This window comes from Galeopterus variegatus, unplaced genomic scaffold, assembly GCF_000696425.1.
Source record: "Galeopterus variegatus unplaced genomic scaffold, G_variegatus-3.0.2 Scaffold426, whole genome shotgun sequence".
Lineage (NCBI taxonomy): Eukaryota > Metazoa > Chordata > Mammalia > Dermoptera > Cynocephalidae > Galeopterus > Galeopterus variegatus.
Window position 1 is genome coordinate 391,346 of NW_007726537.1, and position 24,400 is coordinate 415,745.

The 24,400-nt window shown below is 37.2% G+C and overlaps 2 long non-coding RNA genes across 2 annotated transcripts in view; both read left to right on the forward strand.

Moving 5' to 3' along the window:
* Positions 1 to 16,693, forward strand: part of LOC103587186 — a 36,884-nt gene extending 20,191 nt beyond the window's left edge. The window contains exons 2-4 of the long non-coding RNA XR_550204.1: positions 8,557 to 8,620; positions 16,514 to 16,545; positions 16,625 to 16,693. This is a non-coding gene — a long non-coding RNA (uncharacterized LOC103587186). The remainder of the gene's footprint in view (positions 1 to 8,556; positions 8,621 to 16,513; positions 16,546 to 16,624) is intronic.
* A 3,535-nt stretch (positions 16,694 to 20,228) lies between these two features.
* Positions 20,229 to 23,429, forward strand: LOC103587187. The gene is made up of 2 exons (XR_550205.1): positions 20,229 to 20,343; positions 22,486 to 23,429. It is a non-coding gene; the product is annotated as an uncharacterized LOC103587187 (long non-coding RNA).
* Positions 23,430 to 24,400: the final 971 nt, after the last annotated feature.

The following is a 24,400-nucleotide window of genomic DNA, read 5'->3' on the forward strand; positions in this document are numbered from 1 at the left end:
AAAAAAAAAAAAAAAAAAAAAAAAAAAAAAGAATTTCCTGGAACCTGACAGAAGTAACTTTAAAAAAAAAAAAAATCTGTGTGCCTGAAAATTCATAGAAACATGTAATCTGCCTTGGAAAGAGAATTTGTGTTGTATTAATGATATCTGAAAAGCTCCTCAAACATGAGCTTTCTCTTGCTTTAAATATTCTCTTAAAACACTTGAAAGTAGTTTATAATTTGCCCCAATATAGAGAAATGACTATAGGACAGTTTTAGCCATGTTGTATAGTTCTCTATGTCATTCCCGAAAGGCTTTATTCATAAAACTTTGTATAGGTTACAAGTGTTTTCCTTGGTTCCTTCAAAATTAATAATAATAATATTATCTTTTTTCTTTTTCTTTTTTTTTTTTGGTGGCTGGCTGGTATAGGGATCCAAACCCTTGACTTTGGTGATGTGGTCTGGAGGGCCCATAGTTGCCTTCAGCCTACCCAGTTTTCTTGACTCCCCCACAGGAAAGAATTCAAAGGCAGAGTCACAGTAGAAAGTGAGAACAAGTTTAATATAACAGATAAATACAAGTTCCACAGAGAGAGTGCTGCATAGCTCCAGAGACTGAGTTTAACACTAAAGTAAGTTCAGTACAGACATTGAGTCTTAACACAAAAGCAAGAAAAACATACTTAAAGTTCAGTACAAAGTACAGGCTGGCTCAAGAGAATGAGCAGCTCCTTGCTCAATGTAAGTGTGATACAAAGTAAAGTATACACATCTCAGCCAGGTAAGTGCAGGTTGCCTTCAGGAAAGTGAGCAACAACCAACCCTGCCTTCAGGCTGGGATTAGGCTTTTATAGTTTCTCTATCCAATGAACATTCAATTAAGGGGGTGGCTCCTAGTTATGTAACATTTAGTCTTGCACATGCTCAGTCAGTCCCTTCCTGGAGCATGATCATTGGTCAGACCCTCTCACACGCACCAGGCACTTTCAAGAATGTTCTGTGCTCTCTATTGGGCATGCCCAGCCGCTTGATTTGCATAAGCCAGCCCCTTGTGGTCTCATTTTCCTCCTGTTGGTGCTAAAAATAGGTCTGAGAACAGTAACTTTCCTCCAGGGGAGAGCTCAGAGGAGGGGGGCCTGAGACCTCCGGGAGTGATTGAACCCAGGGGCATGTCATGAAACCCACGCCCAGGGAAACTGAGCACATCCTGTATCATTGGTGTTATAACACAGTGGTCTAATCAGCTGAGCTAACTGGTCAGCCCAGAATTATTTCTGACCTTCCTACAGACAAATCTTGGACAAGGAGGGGGAGGTAACATAGGAGGAATGGACCAAGGAGAGAGGCATAGGCTGGTTCTGTGTCCAAGCAATTGTGTTTTCTTTATGCAGGACTTCTTTAGAACCTTGGATATTCTAATAATAAGGATGTGGATTGCAACATTTTTCAAATTTATTAAACCCTTATTATTAGACCCTGTGTAATCGAATCGTGCTGTGTAAATTTCTGTTAGTCTAACTCCCTTATCTTACACATGTGAAAACTTATTTGGAGAAGTTGAATGACTTGCTTAAAGTTACCTAAGAACATAATAGTAAAAAAAAATCAAAGAATGTTGAGATTTAGAAAACCCAGATTCTGCCTTTTGCCCCTACTGATATCAACAAGAACATAAGCAGTTATAAAATAACCTTTATAATCCTCATGGATCCTTATTTTCATTTTCGTACTTTCATATAGGATGCTTCAGTTTTCAATATTTGCAGCATAAAAATCTCAATGCAGTGTTTTGATAGAACCAGTTATTGAAGTGAAGGGCATCTAGAGCTTTTTATAGCTTAAAGGGGAATAGTGATCCTTTTGGAAGGAAATTCCTTTTTAATAGTTGAAACATCTCAGTTTAGTAAATAGCAAATAATTTGTTATATGAAATTAACTATAGCGTTGACAAGAATAATTTTAAAAGGAGGGGTTGGTACTTTCTAGTTATATTGTTTTACGTAGAGGAAATGATTTGGTAAATTTGCTTGTGTATGTATGAGCATATTTACCAAATCATTGTTTAAGAGTGAAAAATAGGAAATAAATACCCATCCACTAAAGAAAGAATCTGTTGTGGTTTAGGCGTAGAGTAGCAAAGTAAACAGCAGTAGAAAAAGGAGTAAAGTAGATCTACTTTTGTATCTTCATGGGAAAATACCTAAATATTTTGAGGGAAAAGCAAAGTATAGAAGAATATATGCCATTCAACACAACATAAAAGTTTAAAAACATGAAAACAATACTACATTGTTTATGGACACATAGAAAAGTGTAGAAGAATGTGTGGGAATGATAAGCATTGTATTCAGGGTAGTCATTACTTCTGGAAGGTTATACAAAGGACTTCTTAAAGATCCAAAGATAACATGACATTGCTAAGACTGGGCAAAGCTTGGGTGGTAGATTCTTGGTAAGTATTTTCTATACTTTTAGCTGACTTTGAATTTTTAAAAGGGAATATAGGCTTTAATCTTGGATAAGGTTACCACTTCTGCTTATCTTAAGTTCAGGGAAAGATTGATATTGATACGTGTTTCCCTCAGTTTGTCTGTCTTCATACTAGAAAGCAGCATTGTTAAGAGAAAAATAGAAAATATTTGAGAGTGCCAAGGGATTAAGTCTATCAGCTCTAGATAATTTGATATTGTCAGAGGTTATATTATTTCTCTTTCAAACTCATCTAAGATAATTATGAGTTATTAATATTTCCTGAGTTTTAAAAATTGGTAATTTAAAATATGCTAGCAGTTATTTTCAAATATTAGCTTAATTATTACATTGTGCACGTAAGCAGGCAGTATAAATTAATGTTTCTTTTGTAACCTTAGTAACATAGAAGTGGGGCAGGGAGAATGTAATAATCACAGACTGCTCCCCCTTCAATCTGTCTTGAAAACCTGTAGCATACTTTGTCTTTTTAAGTCTCAGCACTTTCTTGACTTCTTCATTTTGTGCCATTTTGCCCTTCACCTTCCCTTCTAGTCTTGCTGATAGTTTTCTAGCATCACCTTTTGTCTCTGATGCTTTTTTAGCTTTTCAGACTTAAAGGTACTCAAACATTAGTGTGTATTATAATTTCCTGGGGGCCATGTTTAAACACAGATTGTTCAACTCCACCTCACAGTTTCTGACTCAGTAGTTGTGGGGTAGAACCTGAGAATTTGCGTTTGTAGTAATTTTCCTTGTGATGCTAATGTTGGTGTGCCAGGACCCAGTTTTGAGAACTATTGGTCTGTTTTTTCTTTGCAATTCAATAATCTTTTTTTTCTTTTAAAGGTGACCAGTAAGGGGATCTTAACCCTTGACTTGGTGGTGTCAGCAACACGCTCTCCCAAGTGAGCTAACCGGCCATCCCTAAATAGGGATCTGAACCCTTGGCCTTGGTGTTATCAGTACCACACTCTCCCAAGTGAGCCATGGGCCAGCCCTGCAATTCAGTAATCTTAAAGGAGGTTCATCTTAATTTCTTGGGCAACATATAGATTCTCAGACATTTCTAACTTATACATTTCTTTTTTTTTTTTTTGGTCTTTTTTTTTTGTCTTTTTTCCGTGTCCGGCAACGGATCGCAACCCTCAGTGTTGCCCCCGTACCGGACCGGGGACCGGCAACGGGATCGCAAGCCTCGGTGTTGCTCCCGCGCCTCGCTCAGCCAGTGAGCGGGAACCGGTCTGTATATGGGATCCGAACCCTCGGACGGGAGCGCCGCCGCGCTTCCCAAGCGGCGCACTATCCAGTGCGCCACCGGGCCGGCCCAGGACTGTTTTTCTTATTGAGTTCTTTATATATTCTGGATATTGTATTGTACTTTCTCCAATTATGTGGTTTGTCTTTTTTCTTTAAATTTGTGTGTGCCATTCACTTGGCACAAATTCAGAAGGTACAAAAATTTATCTGGTGAAAGTCTTTCTTTTGCCTTGGGCCCATCATCCCGCCTTCCCCTGGCAGCAGATTTCCCTCTCTAGAGACAACTAATGTTACCAACTTTTGGGGAAACTTTCTAGAGATATATGTAATTATGAAATATTTCATAAATATGAAAATGCATATGTGTAATCTTTTTGTAAAAAAGATGGTAGCATATCTCACACACTGTTTTGTACCTTGCTTTACACTGAACCCAGACTAAAGAAGCATGGTATAATAGAACACCTAAGTCCTTACCCTTGGGTTAGATATTTTGTATTTTGTTTTCTTATAAAATTGGGAATAGGTCTATTTGGTCTCTTCTGACCTAGAAATGATAATTCTGTGAATTATAATCTCTTTTGAAATCTTCTTATATCTTTGTAACTACCAAAGATCCTTGATGCGTATAACAGTATTTAGAACTATTAAAACTTGGGCCGGCCCGGTGGCGCACTGGATAAGTGCGCCGCTTGGGAAGCGCGGCGGGCACTCCCGCCCGAGGGTTCGGATCCCACATACAGACCGGTTCCCGCTCACTGGCTGAGCGAGGCGCGGGAGCAACACCGAGGGTTGCGATCCCGTTGCCGGTCCCCGGTCCGGTACGGGGGCAACACTGAGGGTTGCGATCCGTTGCCGGACACGGAAAAAGACAAAAGACAAAAAATAAAATAAAATAAAATAAAATAAAATAAAATAAAATAAAATACCCAGTTCCTCATATTTAAAAAAAAAAAAAACTTGACTGCAGGGGCCAGCCCGGTGGCGCACTTGGTAGAGTGCGGTGCTTGAGAGCGCGGCGGTGCTTGAGAGTGCGGTGGCGCTCCCGCCGAGGGTTCGGATCCCATGTAGAGACCAGTCCGCTCACTGGTTGAGCGCGGTGCGGGCGCGACACCGAGGGTTGTGATCCTGTTGCCGGTTGCGGTACAGGTGTGACACCGAGGGTTGCGATCCCGTTACTGGTCACGAAAAAAGACAAAAAGGAAAAAAAAAAAAAACTTGACTGCAGAGCCAGTTTTCTTCGGAGTTAATTATAACCTCTCCCAGTTTCCCTACTTTTTCCTTTTACCTTATGCTGTAGGGTAAGGACCAAAAGGGTGAGAGAAATCTTCTCTGTGAGATGAGAGAAGAAAGAGAGAATGAGAGAAATCTTCTCATTTTTGTTTTGTTTCATAATTGTTGTTATTATGGGAGGAGGGTCATTTAAAAATAGCTAGTAAGAAGCATTAATTTTTACCAACTACTGGCTTAACTTGCCTCTTAAGGAATACAGTGTCATTTTTGTTTTGTTTCATAATTGTTGTTATTATGGGAGGAGGGTCATTTAAAAATATCTAGTAAGAAGCATTAATTTTTACCAACTACTGGCTTAACTTGCCTCTTAAGGAATACAGTGAAAGGGGAATCTATATATCCCTTGCAGGATCCCCTCCCCTCAAAGAGTTAGGAAGCTTCCTTTCTTTTTGCTATAGTGTTGTAATAGATATCTCAGGCTTTCAGAAGTTTTAGTGTTCTGTTTTATTTACTAATGGTCTGTTTTAAATATGGACTAATCCTGTGGAAAGTAGATATTCTTAAGGAATAACATAAGGCACTATATTATCCCTGTTTACCTCTGCATTAGAAATTATATTCCTGAGCCGAAAAAGGTAGTAGGAAGTTAAACCTTACTTGAAAACAAACTAATTGATAAAAGGTTTTGGGGTTGTTTGAACTAAGGTGAAAAACACTTAATATATTTTCGGAGAGTCAAAATTGTTTATAATTCTTGGTCTTTAGAGAATTTAGTTCTGCTATATACTTATATACAAGGTGAATATACTGCAACAAAGAAATGTTTTATTTTTATTTTAAAGTTTTTTTAGATTTCAAGTTCCTCCCCCCTTTTTTCTAAATTTAATTATATACACTTTATTTCTCTATTGCTTTTTCTACAGCAAAGAATTTTTTTTGATAAACAGACTAATTCCTTGGTTTTGGATTTTGTCCTAGCCCTACTCTCAATCCCAGTAATGTATAATTTGCTATATGATATATAAGACAAATCTGAATACATTGTCTCTTAGGAAAGAAAAACCGAAGAAATTAATATATAAGTAGAATGCCAAATGACAAAGCCAACTGTCAAACAAAACACAGCTTGATATATTCGGATGTTTTTTTCTGCCCATGTGGTCTATCTAGATCAGTGCCCTTTTAAATTTTAAGATTCAGCTTCAGTTTTCATCTTGATATAGAGACATCAGTTTTATAGTATGTGTGTTCAGTCAAACTGGGTTTTCACTATTTAGATTACCCTCCAGATGGTGATAACTTTTAATAGCTATTTTAATCCAAATTTATAGTCAGAAAGGGTAATTTATTTTTCAAATAGGTAATATATACACTTGTTATAAAATTCTAAAGGTATAAAAGGAGTATATACAGTTTCCATTCTCACCCCCAAAGCAAGCTTTCTTTCCTGAAGGTAACTAGTATTTGTTTCTTATGTATTCTTTAGAGATACTTTGTGCAGACACAAAGATGGATGTTTATGAGTTTTGAAAAATAAACAACTTTGAGATATAGTACGTACAGTAAAATTCACCAATATCAAGTGTATAATTTGTTTTGACAAACATACATACAGTTGTGCATCCTCTACCAAAATCATGATATAGAACATTTCTATCACCTCCCAAATTTTCCTCATGTCTGTTTGTAGTCAGTCCCCACTCCAGCTCTCTCTAGCCACTGGAACCATTGATCTGCTTTCTGTCCTATAGTTTTGCCTTTTCTCACATGTTGTAAGAATGGAATCATACAGTTTGTAGTCTTTTTATGTCTTGTTTCTTTTACCTAGCCTATGTCTTGTTTCTTATACTTTAGAGATTCATCCATGTCAGTGTCTTGAACCAAGAAAGTTTTGAATGAGTATGTTAAATGTCTATTAGCCTAAGTTTGGCTAGGTTTTTAAAATTAATTATAGTGTCTCATGAAATGAACTGATGGATATACATACAGAGGTTGCACAACTGTCAGAATAAGTTGTACACTTAAAATTGTTGAATTTTACTGTATGTAACATATATCTCAAATACTATGTGTTCAGTTTAAATAAATCTTAGCTCTCGAGGTTAAAGCTCGATGTCATTCAGCACGGAAAACGGTGAGTCAGTTTGAAAGGAGCAAAAGACTAAGGCTAAATGAGAAGTAAAATTCTATTTAATAGACATGGCAGGACTTCAGAACACTTTGTTAAATTCACATTATATTTTAATAGCAACCTATTGCTATAGCAGTCAGTATCTTAAATCAAGTGAGTATTCTTAGTTATACCTGTATTGCAAAATATTTGGGAATGGAAACTACAATAGATTATTGTTTTTTCTTGAGATGGGCAGGAAATGTCTTGTAGGGAGACATAAAATCTAAAAATTGAGATACTTGCGAAAGTAAATGTTAAATCTTTATCTCAATGTCAGCGCCCTTTTTTTCAAATTTTCCGTACTTTGTGCTTTGTACTCCAAGCTTACAGATGGGATAAAACAACATAATTGGTGTACTAAAATGACTTATTGAATAACTGAACTCTGAGGAAGGGTCTTACAGAAACGAATATGTATTGCAAATTAAAAAATTATAATATTTGGAGTTCTAAAATCATATCTTTATGTAACTCAATAATTGAGTTTTAAGTTTTATTGCATTTAAAAATATTAGATTTTACTAATATTTTACTAATTTTTAGTTTTTAGTGTTGTAATTTTAAAGTATAATCTGAAACTAGTCCTTCTCCAGAGCTTGTTTTTATCTCAGAAACCAAGTGGAAGGGAAAGAGAATATAGTATGACTTCCTTGCCTTGTCATTTTTCAGGCATCTTCACCCAATAACAAGTCTCAAGTTTGTGGGCTCTTATGTTAAATTAGCTAAGAAGCTGACATCTGGTTGTAGACCATTACTATAGGTAGATCAGTATCTGACTACATCAGGCATCTTCACCCAATAACAAGTCTCAAGTTTGTGGGCTCTTATGTTAAAATAGCTAAGAAGCTGACATCTGGTTGTAGACCATTACTATAGGTAGATCAGTATCTGACTACAGTGCTTTATGATGGGTTTTATTCTCCAGTCAAGCCTTTTTAATATATCCTTTTAAAGTTTTTTTCACTACCTTTGAAAGCCTGGTAATGGACATCATCTGAAAACATATCAACATCTGGTCAGATGGTCCAGTATAATTCTGGAACATTTACGACTTACTTTTAAATGACTTCAAGAGCTTGTCTGGAGTGTAACCTTATAATTTTGAGGTGTAAAAATTGGCCTTGAATCTTTTTAGATAAATAGTAAATGAAATTTTACTTTAAAACAGTTTTCTTGGCTCTTTAATACATAATACCTGTTTACCTTTCTTACCTACTAAACTCTGAACAAAGCAAAAATGACCTACTTTTTAAAACATACATTTCCATTCAAGCATCCAAAATACTTCAAAGATTTACAAATTTACTCCTCCCTGACTTTGAAGGAGTCCTCCTAAAAGAGCTTCACCAGTGGGACAGAGAATATTTATAACAGTGTAAATTTTATTAGTGAATAAAAGTTACATTTATGTTGAATAAATTTCTTTTCTTTCTCAAGGAATTGAATGACCTGGCACGGGATCCCCCAGCACAGTGTTCAGCAGGTCCTGTTGGAGATGATAGTAAGTATTTAAAAGGATGATGGAATAAAACAGCGAAACAGTCTGCCTCTGGGGAATTCTGGGATAGATGGATTTATATATCTTAAGGTTATTTTCTGTGAAGAGATATTTATGCTATAGGGTAGAGGCAGTGTTTACCCTTAGTTGCCCATGAAAGAAGCATTTCTATGTGCATCCTATTGTCTTCTGCATTGTTCATTACATTTGACCCTCTTCTGACAGGCATTGTCTGTGTACTTGGTCTGGTCCCTTCCTACCTGTCTTTTACCTCTTCTGATTATTTTCCTGGGGTAGAATATTTGAGCTTTTACCTACAATTGGCTATTTTTCTTTGAGTAAGATAATACTAAGGATGATTTTTGTTTGTGTCTGTGTCTGAGTTTGACTCTTTCTACTGGCTCATACTTGTAAAAGCAGTTATAACTTATTTTTATGTCCAATTTATCTGATTAATCCTGTCTAAAATGGGCCGACCCTGTGGCTCACTCGGGAGAGTGTGGCGCTGGGAGCTCTGAGAGCGCAGCGGTGCTCCTGCCGCAGGTTTGGATCCTGTATAGGGATGGCCGGTGCGCTCACTGGCTGAGCGCGGTGCAGACGACACCAAGCCAAGGGTTGCAATCCTCTTACCGGTCACAAAAAAGGAAGAAAAAAAAAATCCTGTCTAAAATAATTTATTAGGTGATATTACTGCATAAGTTAGGTAATAATTTTCCTTTTGTTCTACTTAGTCTCAACGTAGTTTTCCCCCTATAGTGTCTTCTAATTATTTTTTTCCCCTAAGGTATTTACTATGTGGTTAACTTTTTTTAAAGGGAGAATATTTGAATGGTACTATGCTTTGTGACACAAAACTAATTCACAAAGAATTATAATGTTTAGCAAAAAAAAAAAAACACCCATACTTGGAAAAATTTGTATAAGAAAAGTGTATAGATTAAGACCAAAAATAGGTATGAGGCTAGATTAGATTGTGTTTAAAATTATTTTTTCCTGAGTTTTTAAGAGAATGTTATTTCTGGTCTGCTAAATACTTGAGAATCAAAGCAAGGCTTTTTTTTAACTAGTATTGCTTTACAGACAAAACAGATAAATGTTATAGATTATAAAACTACTTACATGTGATGAAAAATTTCATTTTCGTTATTATACTCTGACCTGTCCAGCATGTGAGTGATTATAGTATTTGTCACCTAACAGGGCAGACTAAGTACTAAAACCATACAAAATGGCTTAAGTGCTCTTATACAATTTATCTCATTAAAGACTCACAATAACTCTTTTAGGTGAGTGGGATAGAAATCTTAGAAAAGAGTCCCGGGGCCGGCCCGGTGGCGCACTGCTGCAGTGCGCCGCTTGGGAGTGTGGCGGCACTCCCGCCGAGGGTTCGGATCCCACATACAGACCGGTTCCCGCTCACTGGCTGAGCGAGGTGCGGGCGCAGCACCGAGGGTTGCGATTCCGTTGCCGGTCCCAGTCCGGTACGGGCACGACACTGAGGGTTGCGATCCATTGCCGGACATGAAAAAAGAAAAAAAAAAAGAGTCCCATAAGAGGCTTATGGAGATTCCCGAAGTGGACTCATTCTCAGGTTTTCTTATTCAAGTTTTGTCATTCCACCATATCATATGGTTCATCTGCATCAGTGTGTTTTTTCCATTCATATCCATATGACCCAGCAATTTGGCTCCTTGGTATATATAGCCAAGAGAAATGAAAATGTACATCCACACAAAAACTTTTGCATGAATGTTCATAGAAGCATTATCAATAATAGCCAAAGGTGGAAACAACTCTAATGCCCACCAACTGATGAAGGAATAAATAAAATGTAGTATAGCCATACAATAGAATATTTTGTGGCAATAAAAAGGAATGAAGTACTGATATATACTACGACATGAATGAACTTTGAAAAACATGAGAAAATGAGAGAAGCCAGACACAAAAGACCATATATTGTATGAGTCCATTTATATGAAATATCCAGAATAGGCCAATCCATAGAGACAGAAAATAGATTAATGGTTGCATAAGACTGGAGGTTTGAGGGGAATGGGGAGTGACTACTAATGGGTATAGTGTTTCTTTTTGGGGTGATGAAAATGTTATAAAATTCATCGTAGCGATGGTTGCACAACTTTGTCAGTGCACTAAAAACCACTGAATTGTACACTTTCAGTGTATGGATTGTATGGTATGTGAATTGTATCTCAATAAAGCTGTTTAAAAAATAATAATCTAGGGCCGGCCCGGTGGCGCACTCGGTAGAGTGTGGCGCTTGGGAGTGTGGTGGCGCTCCTGCCGAGGGTTCGGATCCCATATAGAGACCGGTCCACTCACTGGTTGAGCGCGGTGCGGGCATGACACTGAGGGTTGCGATCCTGTTACCGGTCACAAAAAAAAGGAAAAAAATAAAAAAATAAAAAATAATAATAATCTAATCTCCCCCTAATTTCTAGTTTCCTTATTCAACTTTGAGTATCTAGAGTCAGATACAAAGTTGTCAACAGTACCTAACTAAAAAAAAGGAAAAAAATAAAAAATAATAATAATCTAATCTCCCCCTAATTTCTAGTTTCCTTATTCAACTTTGAGTATCTAGAGTCAGATACAAAGTTGTCAACAGTACCTAACTTAGCAAAAAGAATAATCATCTCCTCCTTAAGGACAGTATAACTTTTTTTTTTTTCCTTTTTGTCTTTTTTACTGACCGGTAATGGGATCGCAACCCTCGGTGTCGCGCCCGTACCAGGGACCAGCAACGGAATCGCAACCCTCGGTATTGCACCCACACCTTGCTCAGCCAGTGAGCGGGAACCGGTCTCCACATGGGATCCGAACCCTTGGCAGGAGCGCCGCCGCACTCCGAAGCGGCGCACTCTCCAGTGCTCCACCAGGCCGGCCCGAGTATAACTTCTTTTTAAACTTGGTCATTTAGGTAGTGTTTGCTGATAAACATTATACTTAGATATTGTGTGGATGTTTGAGAACATTTGAGGATGAATTACTGTGAAAGAAAAACCTTGATATGAGTTCTTACTGATGAGAACCACATGAGGATACACAAAGTGTAATTGGACAGCTAAATGCACTTTCATCCTTTTGTTGTAAGGAGGTGGAATTTAATCTTAGGAGGAGGAAGAGAGGAACTGTTAACCAAAATGAAACTTTTGAGCTCCCTTTTTTTTTTTTTTTTAAATTATTTTGGGCCGGCCCGGTTGCGCACTCGGTAGAGTGTGGCGCTTAGGAGTGTGGCGGCGCTCCTGCCAAGGGTTCGGATCCCATATAGAGACCGGTCCGCTCACTGGTTGTGCGCAGTGTGGGCACAACACCGAGGGTTGCGATCCCGTTGCCGGTCACGAAAAAAGACAAAAAGGAAAAAAAAATTATTTTATTTTATTTATTTATTTATTTATTTTCAAATTTCATTTTATTTTATCAATATACAATGTGGTTGATTTTTGTGTCCTTTGAGCTCCTTTTGTCTATCCTGCCACTCAGATCCCTCAGCACCACTTATTCTTTAGTGTAAGAATAAAGTGGAGACTTGTGCTTTATTTTAAAATATTCAGATTTTAGGGCCGGCCTGTGGTTCACTTGGGAGTGTGTGGTGCTGATAACACCAAGGCCACGGATTCGGATCCCTATATAGGGATGGCCGGTTAGCTCACTAGGGAGAGTGTGGTGCTGACAACACCAAGTCAAGAGTTAAGAGCCCCTTACCGGTCATCTTTAAAAAGAAAAAAAAAATTCAGATTTTAATATACCATTACATTTTTTTCATTTTTCTGCAAGATTTTGGTAAGCAGGAAGAAGTATACTTCCTGAAAGGAGAAGTAAGCTGAAGATTTATTGATCATATAATCTGCTTCATTTTCTTTTGTTTTGAACACTTGGTGAATGTGACTCTCTTGAGATCTGTATGTTCAAATGTAGGTCTCTGGATATTCCATCTCAAACTAGCAAATATTCTTAGCATCATTTTAAACCTCAAGGCTTCATCCAGAGTACTAAAGAGTAATCACTGAGCTGTGAATTTCACATTTAAACTCTTACAAAACAGATTGTAGCTTTCAGTTTGTGTAATTTGGTTAGATAGCATCAAACCAAGGTGGTAGGGAGAGTTTTTGTTTTTGTTTTTTACTATTAAAACGTTTTTATTTTGCTACCATGAATTTTTTATTTTTTTTATTTTTTTGTCTTTTTTGTGACCGGTAAGGGGATTGCAACCCTTGGCTTGGTGTTGCCCGCACCGCACTCAGCCAGTGAGCGCACCGGCCATCCCTATATAGGATCCGAACCCGCGGCAGGAGCGCCGCTGCGCTCCCAGCGCCGCACTCTCCTGAGTGAGCCACGGGGTCGGCCCATGAATTTTTATTTTGAACAGCTCCTAAGATTGATCCTTAAATGAAAGGTTTTTGAAATATATGTTCATGTAATGTAGCAATACTGAATTTTATGCTCAGGGGCCAGTATTTCATCCAGTTACTATTTCTGGAGTTCTTTCTACATGGACCCAAGTAATTCTTGAACTATTTACAAAACCATTGTAATTTGAGGCAGGTTAGATATTCTTTCACTTCCGTCTTCTCTCTTTATTTATATAGTACATGTACTTCCACCTAGGAGAGCTAGGAGTCTAGGAGGTTCCAGAGGGAGACCTAAGTCAGTGACTCCAATAGGTATTCTTGTTTAACCAGTGTGACAGAATAGTCAATTAAAATTTAAATGGTAGATTTCAAATGCTTTCATTAATTAAATTAATCTTAATAGGTTTTAATTTGTTTTTCTCTTGCTTTTGTTGATACTATAGATCATTTTACAAGAGCCATAAATATCATTGGTCTTAGTAGCCACATTAGCAATTTTCTTTTATCGGGGAGGGCTGGCTGGTACAGGGGATCCAAATCCATGAACTTGGTGTTATAGGGGTACACTCTAGCCAGCTGAGCTTATCGGCCAGCCAGCCTTACATTAGCAATTTTCTTCCTTTTCCCTGTCTTCTTTTAAAGACATTACCCTGTATATGTGTTTTTCTCATTTTTCTGGTGATGGTATTTTACCCTTTATAACAGTGAAGACAAAGTGTTAGCATTTGAATGTAAATAAGTTTTTATTGAGAGCTTTGATGCTTGTGGATTACATATGTTTAGTTCTGTTGGAATATTGAATAGATATAATTTACTTGCTAAATAGATATGAATTATAAACGAAATAGTTTATTGATGTTGCTTGTAAGAGTTCTCAATAATGAGAATCTTATTTAAACACACTAGAGTGTCTTCAACTTTTTGGAATGTGGAAAGAGATTGCAATATTACTTTAAAATATTGATCTTTCTGCATTTTCTGTCAGGGAGGATATTCTTTCCATAATTATAAATGTTCTGGTTGCCAGCTTGTTGACATTTCTGCTTCAAGACGTGGGAATTCTCCAATTGTCCAATTGTTAAATTTTGATTGTAGAGCATAAAATATTCCTTGTTGCTGTTAGTAGGAAGGATAGGAAGTCACACAAAAAAAGTAGTATTTGACCTTTAACCAAGAATTTGTTCTGATTTAAATTTTCCTGGTAACTTCTTAAGTCAGGTAATATTTTTAGCAAGAAAAGGATTGATCTTGAAAAGACTAGCAAGAAAGTATTAGTACTTAAATAGTTGATGGAAAATTTATTTTTTTAATTGTCTCAATATTTCAATATTTTATTATTTAAGTGCTTTCTTATTTATTATCTGATTCTTGGAACCTTGAGCAGGAGTGCAGTTGTAGTTAATATCCTTCCACTTATAGCCATAAATTTAAATAATGTAACAAGATTAAGTGGAAGAACAAGACTTGAAACAGGTTCCTTGACTGGTTGGTCATCCTTTTGTCTAATAGTGTTTTTAACCCTTGTTATGGGAGTTGTTTACTCTAGTAATCAGTATGTTTTGCTTACTCAAATTGCAAGTATATTTGTGATTAAAAACAGTGAGACTCTTGTTTCTTTAAGCAAGACATTGGGAGCCTTTTATAGGACTTATATTGAGGATACTAGGACCAATCTTAGTGGCTCAAAATCGCTTTCTCCTGGGCCGGCCTGTGGCTCACTTGGGAGAGTGCGGTGCTGATAACACCAAGGCCATGGGTTCGGATCCCTATATAGGGATCCGAACCCATGGCCTTGGTGTTATCAGCACCGCACTCTCCCAAGTGAGCCTCAGGCCGGCCCAGGAGAAAGCGATTTTTTTTTTTTTTTAAAGATGACCGGTAAGGGGATCTACCCTTGACTTGGTGTTGTCAGCCCCACGCTCACCCAGTGAGCTAATTTTCCATCCCTATATAGGGATGGCCGGTTAGCTCACTGGGGGAGCGTGGTGCTGACAACACCAAGTCAAGGGTAGATCCCCTTACCGGTCATCTTTAAAAAAAAAAAAAAAAAAAATCGCTTTCTCCTTAGCTGCTTAATCATTAAACTGTTAGTTGGCAGAGAGCATGAGGAATTATTCTAAGTACTACTAAGGGGTAATCTAACTTAGAATTTTTCTAAGTACTAGTCAGGAGGGGAGCCTCAGCAATACCTATTCTTCACCTTTAAGGTATAGTAAACAGGCTGCTATTTATGGATTTAGGTCCCAGTAAGGGACAAACCAACCATAGGGATAGTTTCATATTAAGGAGGTCTGAAGAGGTTTAAGACTTGGATTGACATCCTGCTGAATTTTCATATGGCTTCTTAGTCTTCATGTTTCTACCTTCTAACAAGTTAGTGGGTTTGAATTGTTCAGACACAATCCCAGTGACTTCTTCCTTTAATTTGCTCAGATCGTAGTATGAATGTTAAGTGCTAAATTGCTTGCTTGTAAGTGAAAACTCTGGCTTTTGATTTCTGTGTGGTGCTTAGCAGCACTACCTTAGAAATGGAACAAGTACCATTTTCTGCAGTTTGAAGAGATTTCCATATTAAACAAGTTTTTTTTTTTTTTTTTTTTAAACCGGTAAGGGGATCTTAACCCTTGACTTGGTGTTGTCAGCACCACGCTCAGCCAGTGAGCGAACCGGCCATCCCTATATGGGATCCGAACCCGGGGCCTTGGTGTTATCAGCACCACACTCTCCCGAGTGAGCCACGGGCCGGCCCTTAAACAAGTTTTTGACTTAATGGAATTATCCCTAAAGCTTGTAATCACTCTTGAGCTTTCATTTTTCTTTATTTATTAAAGAGGCCAGTGGTGATAGTATCTCATCAGTAATGAGAATCTTACTTAAACACACTAGAATGTCTTCAACTTTTTGGAGTGCAGAAAGAGATTGCAGTATTACTCAAAAATATTGATCTTTCTGCATTTTCTGTCAGGAAGGACATTCTTTCTTTTTTCTTTATTTCACAGTGGTGATAGTAGGGTCAAAAGAGGTTTTAAAGATCTACACATGAGAGTTCTTAGAAATTTTTCCTCACTGTTAAAAACCAATCTTTCTTAATTGGAGTATTATCTACCTTGACTTTACAGTTTTGCCCTATACCAGTATTATAAAAGGAATATATTATATGTAATTGTGTTGAGAAAGTAATTTACCCTTTGAGATAAGGAAATATCTGTTTAAAAGCAGAACTTTGGGCCTTGTCAAAAATCTTGTATCCCTGACATGAATTTTCTAGATGTCTTATAGCCCAAATACTTTTTCATTGAGCACCATATCAGTGCTCTAGGCCATTCTAGTCTTTTTTTTTTTTTTTTTTTTTTCTCTCTTCAGGCTCACACTTAATGTAGATTCCTCATCCTGCCCATACTCGTTATTACATTGCTTATACATAAATGAATTTGGATTAGATGGGGAATAATACTTTACTGTGGCTTAGATACAAAGTGGGTATTGCTACATGGTGATTTTTTTTTTTTTTGTTCTTTTTCAGTGTTCCATTGGCAAGCTACAATAATGGGGCCAGTAAGTATTCAGATTAATTTCAGAATAAATAGTTTATGTAATTTACTCATTTTAATCTCACTTTTCTTGTCATCAACAGAATGACAGTCCCTATCAGGGTGGAGTATTTTTCTTGACAATTCATTTTCCAACAGATTATCCCTTCAAACCACCTAAGGTAATTGGGATGTGGCAATTGTTTTCAGTGTGCTTTCTATGATATTAATAAACCAATTTACAAAAAGTTTTCCTTTTTTCTGTAACAGTAGATGAAAAAATAAATCAGTTTTAGCACATGCATTTAAAAGAGTATTGTGGGCTGGTTGGTTAGCTCAGTCAATTAGAATGTGGTGTTGTAACAGCAAGGTCAAGGGTTCAGATCCTCATACTAGCCAGCTGCCAAAAAAAAAAAAAAAAAAAAAAAAAACCATAAAAGAGCATTGATCCTTACTAATACCATGAAAAATGGGAAAAACTATGTTTGAAAAGGCAGAAAAGAAAAAAATTGTATACATTGTAATGTGAGTTATATAGAAAAGTATGTGAAATAGCTAGAAATAAACAATGTTAGTTTGCGTACTTGGGTGGTGAAATTTGATGTATGAAAAATATTTTCCTATCTACTTATAATCATTTTTTTAATGTATATATTTAGACAGGAGGCAACATAGTTTCGTGGTAAAGAACATAGATTCTGGATCAATTTCCTATGTTTAGATCTCAGTTCCATCTCTTATTGAATGAGACTTGAGACAAATTAGCCTCCATATTCCTCAATTTTTTCATCTGTAGAATAGTTACAGTAATAACTATTTCATTGTTATTATGAAGATTAAAAAGCAAAAATGCAGTTAACTGTTCTTTGTAAGCTCTCCAATGCCTGGACTAAAGGCACAGTTGTCTAAAGTGTTGGGTTTTTGTCATATTAAAATTTGGATGTTAAGACTTGTATACTTACAAGTTAATGTTTTAAAGGAAAGAAAAACTCTGGGGCATTAAATCAAAATTTCTGGAGTCCTAGGAAAAATAAAAAACCAGAGAACTACATTTTTTAAAGTTTTGAATGAAATACTGGCCCCTTTTCTTTTTGTAGGCCCCCTTGCAATTCAAGGGCCACTTGAGAACATGTTCATATACCTGTTCTTGTTGTTGCCTGGCTTGCTGAAGGTCCTGTTGGTTGCTCTTCTTTCACCAAACAGCAGTAGAGATGTAAATCTAGTAGTAGAACCAAGCGATGTGGAACTGTGTGGTGGGGGTGGGGGCGCAGGCTAGATAGCTGGAATTGTTGCCATATCTCCTTTTTCCCCCCTACTTGTGTCTAGTGTTGAATTTTTTTTTTTTTTTTAGCTATAGTAAACCCTAAGTGTGGTTTATTAGACTTATCAAATTCTCTCTATCTGGATAGGTAACTATCTTATAAAATAATTCCAGTGCCATTTGTTTGAATTTAATTGTTAACTAACCTAGGTTTAATGTTTTAATGAGTCCCTTTTGCAAATTGAATGTATGGGCAAGTAGTTCTGTGAAAGGCCTTAATCCTGTGTGTGATACTAATTATCCCTTTAACATATAGTCTGTTTTCAAGGGCAATAATTTTGACCCCAGATTCCCTGATCTTTGAAGACACATGTTAGGGATCTAAATATACAGAAAACTTAAAAGGAAGCAGGTAGCCACTTGATTATGTTTTTAGAATTGAAAGTGACTATGAGTTATAACACTAATGAAAGTGAGTATATACTGATGCAGAATGTATATAGGTAGAAGTTTAGTCACTTCTGTGAAGAGCCAATGCAGGTTGTAGAAATAGTTCATTATTCTCTTTATAGAGGAAGAAGATATAGTACATTATATACCAAAATCAATTTTCCATGAATTAAAGGAGCATAAGTAGTGTACTAAGTATCCTTTCACCAGGTCCAGATAACCACCACCCTACTTCTCTTTCCTGGAAAGGTCAGAAAAGCTGTTTCCTTAAGATTTATCCTTTTAAGATTGCCTTATTAGAAAAATTAGAAGAATAAGTAAAGGGTATTTGTAACAAACACTAATTTAGTAGAATGTCCAATTTTAGGTGAAGAATCAGTTGTACTCTTGCCAGTTTGATAGGACAGAAAAGTTTCTTCCTATAGTCAATAATTTCATCAGCATTCAAAAATCTGTAACTCCCTGTTGTCATTTCTAGGAAATACATGAAAGAAGGGTATTTGTAACAAACACTAATTTAGTAGAATGTCCAATTTTAGGTGAAGAATCAGTTGTACTCGCCAGTTTGATAGGACAGAAAAGTTTCTTCCTATAGTCAGTAATTTCATCAGCATTCAAAAATCTGTAACTCCCTGTTGTCATTTCTAGGAAATACATGAAATCTTTCCTAAATGCTGTTAGAATGTTCTGTGCTTAAAGAGGGTATCAGGTGATGACACCTAACAATGGGAAGAGAAGATGTGTTGGGAATGCCATCTGCCAGAATTGTGGGCAACAGAAAGGAAAAGTCAGAAAACATCTTTCCTGATATATTTTATTTTCCATATACTCTTAAAGCAAGGAAATAGCTTTATTGTTACCAAACTGAATGATAAAGGGCATATCAACTTTTTCTTCACATCTCAGAAGCCCTTAATCTCTACAGAATAGATTTTATAGGAAAATGGGTAAATCCTTTTCCTGTTGAATTTGATGTTTTGGGAATTAAGCTGGCTCAGAGTCATTGCTTTTTGGTACAGAACATTAGAGAGAAATAAGATAGCCGAATTCTGTTTGTATATTGTAGAAAGATTTGGATTTATTTCATTATGTTAACGGCTACTGAACTTCATGTAGTCTGTGACCTTGGCCCCGTCTTTGCATTTAGTAAGGAATACATAAGTTAATGAAAGATTTGAGCAAAGGAAATTATACTATTGAGATTTGTCTGCTACATCCCAGGTTGTCACTGAGGAAGTGACTTAGATGAGATTCTTAATCATCACTGGAAAGAATTTGAGACTTTAGGGGGAAGTATGTTGTGTCCTTTGTAATAAGTGTGTGGCCATCCTTATTTGGGGGCAAGTAGTGGCCTTTATGTTCTTGACTTAGACTAAATTGTTTTCAAACAAAAATGAAACAAATCCATTGTACCCGAATGTGGTACCTGCCATTCAGAAAACAGTGATCATTGGATTTCATGGTTGTTATTTTTGCCTGAGAGTATTCAGTAGTGTGGCTATCTTTGGAATTTTGAAAGCCATTTATCCCTGAACATGAGCTTCTAAAAGTTGAACTTTATGGGCTCTGAAAAGTGTTTGTGGTCTAGGATTTGGAAGACCTGGGTTCTAATTACTAGCCAGGGACATTGAACAAGTCACTTCACCTGTCTGGGCCAGCTTCCTTAGGAGTTCAGGCATAGAGACAGTCATATCAACTCTTCTTACATCGTGGAGTTATTGTGAAACTTTGAACAAATGGGCTTATATTCTTATCTGTGAGACCAATATGCCATTAATACTAATTTTCTGCTGTTTGTTTTTGTTTATATTTTTTAATGACTGACCCTGAAATCTGCTTAAGCTTCTTAAAATCTTTGTTGATTACTGTTAATATAAAGTTAGGTAGAGCTTAACAAAGTTGTTAGGCACTATACAGTATAAATAGATTCTTAGAATTTTGTCATGTATTGGCATCTCATGTTTCTCTCAACCTTTTGCTTTTATCCTCTACTAATTTATATGGCTTTTTCCTTCTAGTACTCTTGTCCATCTGTTCTCTGTTGTGTGATCCCAATCCAGATGATCCTTTAGTGCCTGAGATTGCTCGGATCTACAAAACAGATAGAGAAAAGTAAGTATGGCCTGTAGACAGAAAGCTGTCTGTGGTGGGATGGAGATGTTTGTCTCAAATTTTTCTTTTCTAAGAGCCGAACATGGCCCATATATTTAAAACGAAGTCTTAATATATTCTCCTGGGGGCAGGTAAGAATTTTTGCACTCAGTACTGATTTTATCTCTAATTGTTTCATATGACTCCTACTGTCTAGAAAAAGTTTTCTGTAGTATATTTTCCAACAGCTTTATGTCTTATGCTTGGCTTTTGACATAAAGCATTTTGCATCTAGTGCCTATTTGTCTTACATAGATATTTGTAAATTAATGGGAAAAGAGAATTGATTTTTCAAAGGAAGAAACTAAATAAATGCCATTTTACATGAAAGCCCCAAATTTCTTTTTAAAAACAAAACTTGAGGGCCGGCCCGGTGGCGCACTGCTACAGTGCGCCGCTTGGGAGTGCGGTGGCGCTCCCGCCGAGGGTTCGGATCCCACATGCAGACCGGTTCCTGCTCACTGGCTGAGCGGGGGGCGGGCGCAGCACCGAGGGTTGCGATCCCGTTGCCGGTCCCAGTCCGGTGCGGGCGCGACACTGGGGGTTGCGGTCCATTGCCGGACACGAAAAAAAGACAAAAAAAAAAAAAAAAGGAAAAACAAAACTTGATGTAGAATTTAGATATTTTAGAATTGTACTGTGAATTATTGGAATGGTCAGGATATCAAAAAAGACAGTAACTGAAAGTGTTCTAACCTTTTTTGTGTTATGTATTATTCATGAGACTATAGGAGGAACTAGATGGGAGAGGTTAGTTTTTTAAAGTTAGAAATAAAGGATCCAAAAACTACTTGAATTCTATTGGATTAGAGAGTCATAGGTATATGGTTTGTTTTTTTGTGTGTGGCTGGCCAGTAAGGGGATTTGAACCCTTGACCTTGGTGTTACAAGGCTGCACACTAACCTGCTGAGCCAAGTGGCTGCCTTAGATACAGTCTTTCTTAAGTGGAGTTATACCAGGAATGGGGGACCAATAGTGGTTCTTAGTACAGTCTGCTTTTAGGTCCAAATAGTATCTATAGTCATGTATTTCTGGCTGCAACCAGAATAAAATTAGAATCATGCTTTTTCCTATTCATGCATTTATTCACAAATAACTTTTTTTTTTTTTCCTTTTTGTCTTTTTTCGTGACCGGCAACGGGATCGCAACCCTCGGTGTCGTGCCCGCACTGCGCTCAACCAGTGAGCGGACCAGTCTCTATATGGGATCCGAACCCTCCGCGGGAGCGCCACTGCGCCCTCAAGCGCCGCACTCTACCGAGTGCGCCACCGGGCCGGCCCCCAAATAACTTTTTTTTTTTTTCCTTTTTGTCTTTTTTCGTGACCGGCAACGGGATCGCAACCCTCGGTGTCGTGCCCGCACTGCGCTCAACCAGTGAGCGGACCAGTCTCTATATGGGATCCGAACCCTCCGCGGGAGCGCCACTGCGCTCCCAAGCGCCGCACTCTACCGAGTGCGCCACCGGGCCGGCCCACAAATAACTTTTTTTGATTGAGAAATGTTTTGTCCAATATCTAGAATTGTGGACATGGATGCTTACCAGAAGGCATTTCCTAAATCATTGTGGTAGTGAAATTCAGCAGAGCCTTTCTTACATCCCTTTTCTAATAGAAGAATTATAGAACCTTTCACTCTGCTTATTTTACTGCTGGAATGTTCTTCTGGAGCAATAAACAAGTTCTGCCAGAACCAGTTGTTGTATTGATATATAGGAAAGTATTATGTCATTTTCATCACTATTAGGGTATGATTTCAAGAACGATGTAATGTAGGATTATGTAGTTTCAAGAACCTCAAATAAGTGAATCAAGAGTTGAAGGTCTTTTGTAGAAATAGGTCAATCAAGTATAAATTAAGGTGTAGGCCAGAAATTGCCAAAATTTAATCAAAATCCTCTAGCATTTTTAGGAAATTGTTTCACATTTTACAGATCTTTCCCATTATCATTGAATAAATGCTTATTAGAAATTTGGGGTAGAAAGTTAGCTTTGCTTGAATGTTCTGTAAGTTATTCCTCTCAAGTTACTAGATGCGATAATGAATGAAATCTGTTGCTTACTAACTGATTTGTGTTAAGCCAAGCTTCTCTTTGTGTGTACAGGTACAACAGAATAGCTCGGGAATGGACTCAGAAGTATGCGATGTAATTAAAGAAATTATTGGATAACCTCTACAAATAAAGATAGGGGAACTCTGAAAGAGAAAGTCCTTTTGATTTCCATTTGACTGCTTTCTATGAGCCCACGCTTCATCTTCCCCTGTGCACATGTTTACCTGATACAGCAGTGCTGCGTGTTGTACATACTTGGAACAACAAACTAGAAACACTGTACTTCTGTACCAACATTGCCTCCTAGCAGAAAAGTGTGTGTGTGACAAGCCAGTTCTCCAGGCATAACCTAAGTGTGAGACTTAAGAGCTTTCCTTATTGACTTAAATTTGGATAACTGCAAGATGTGAGGGGTGATGGGTATGGTGTGTGCTTTGATGGGTAAGAAAAGCTCCACTGACCCATAGGAGATTGTTTTTAAGTGGAGTTCATTTACACTCAAAACAGTTATGAAAAGAAAGGTGAAGAACATGAAGCTGTTTCTGTGTACATTTTATTCCGAAGGACCTAACATTTTAGGTGAAAGTTATGACCAACCATATTAAACTCTACCCACATCCTGTATTTTAAGGTCTAAGTTTAACTGGTCAGCATTTTAAATGGATTGGAGCTATTACTACGTAAAGTGTGATGGGCTTCGTTCCCAACTCTTTTACATCTCCCTACCCCTTCATCCTTCATCCTTCGTCCTTTCAGCCCCTCTTTCTCTCTTCCATATTCTTTGGTTTGTATGTGGTTTTTCAGTTAATACATAGCTAATAGCTCTTATTTTTCTTATGTTTTTAACTGCTTAGGTCTGTTTGGATGTAAGGGTGAAAATTCATTTGATGGAAATACTTGTGTATATTTAAAGACCCAATTGCTCCTCTGGAGCTTGTACGTTCAAGAATGATTAATCTGTGTAATAAACTGATTACTACAGTCATTACATATAATTTTGTGTGAATAGGCTTTTTGATTTTAAGAACTTTGTCTAGCTGAGATTAGTGGTGGATTTTCCCCCACCTCTGAAATGTTTTCATTTATACTGGTTGCATTTCAAAATTGTGAAACAATTCCAGTTTACATAGTAAAAAGGATATCTTGTGAATAATTTTATTGAACAAGATAGGGGCATAAGCTGCTTTTTCATGAAACTTACACATGCAGCATTCCAAGAACATGACTGTTAAACTAAATAAGAAATTTGCTTTATTAATGAAACTAAGCTGCATCTCACCAAAACCTTGTGACATTCCCTTGGTATGTAGGACATAAAACACAAAGGCATTAATACTTAGTAAGTTAAGCCTCTATGATTGTAATTACAAAAGAGCAACATTGAACAAACTTGGGAAACATGAACACAATCTTGGAGAGTCTACATAATTACTTTGCACTAACATTTGCAGGATGTTCATTCAATTTTAAATTGTACTGTATATGGCTTTTTGAAGTCTTCCCTTGACTCTAGTAATACGTAGTTCGAAACTTGTGAACAACTGTGTTTGCCAGAAACATTCATGTGAACTAGGCAAGTTACCTTTTTTCCCTTTCTTTTCCTAATCTAATTGTAAATCAGCCCAGCCTGAAGGCCACAGCTGATGCTCTCTAGCCATCAGTTTCTTTCAAATGCATCTTTACACTCTTGCACAAAAATTGAGGAATAAATGTCCACTGCTTTTGGTTTTAAACTTGTTCACCTTGTCTCATCTCTCAATGTCACTGCTCCTCCATCCTGGAACTTATGTGTGATAAGACGTAAAACCTCTTCAAGTTCTGCATTTTAGCTGGTGGCTACTTGTGAGCAGAAAAGTCTTGACTGTTAACAGTTGTGGGGAAAGGAGTTAGAATTGAGCTCCAACCTAAAATCACCCTGTTTTCTCAGTACCATGGGCAGGTGGGAATTCATCAGTTTTTGGCTTGC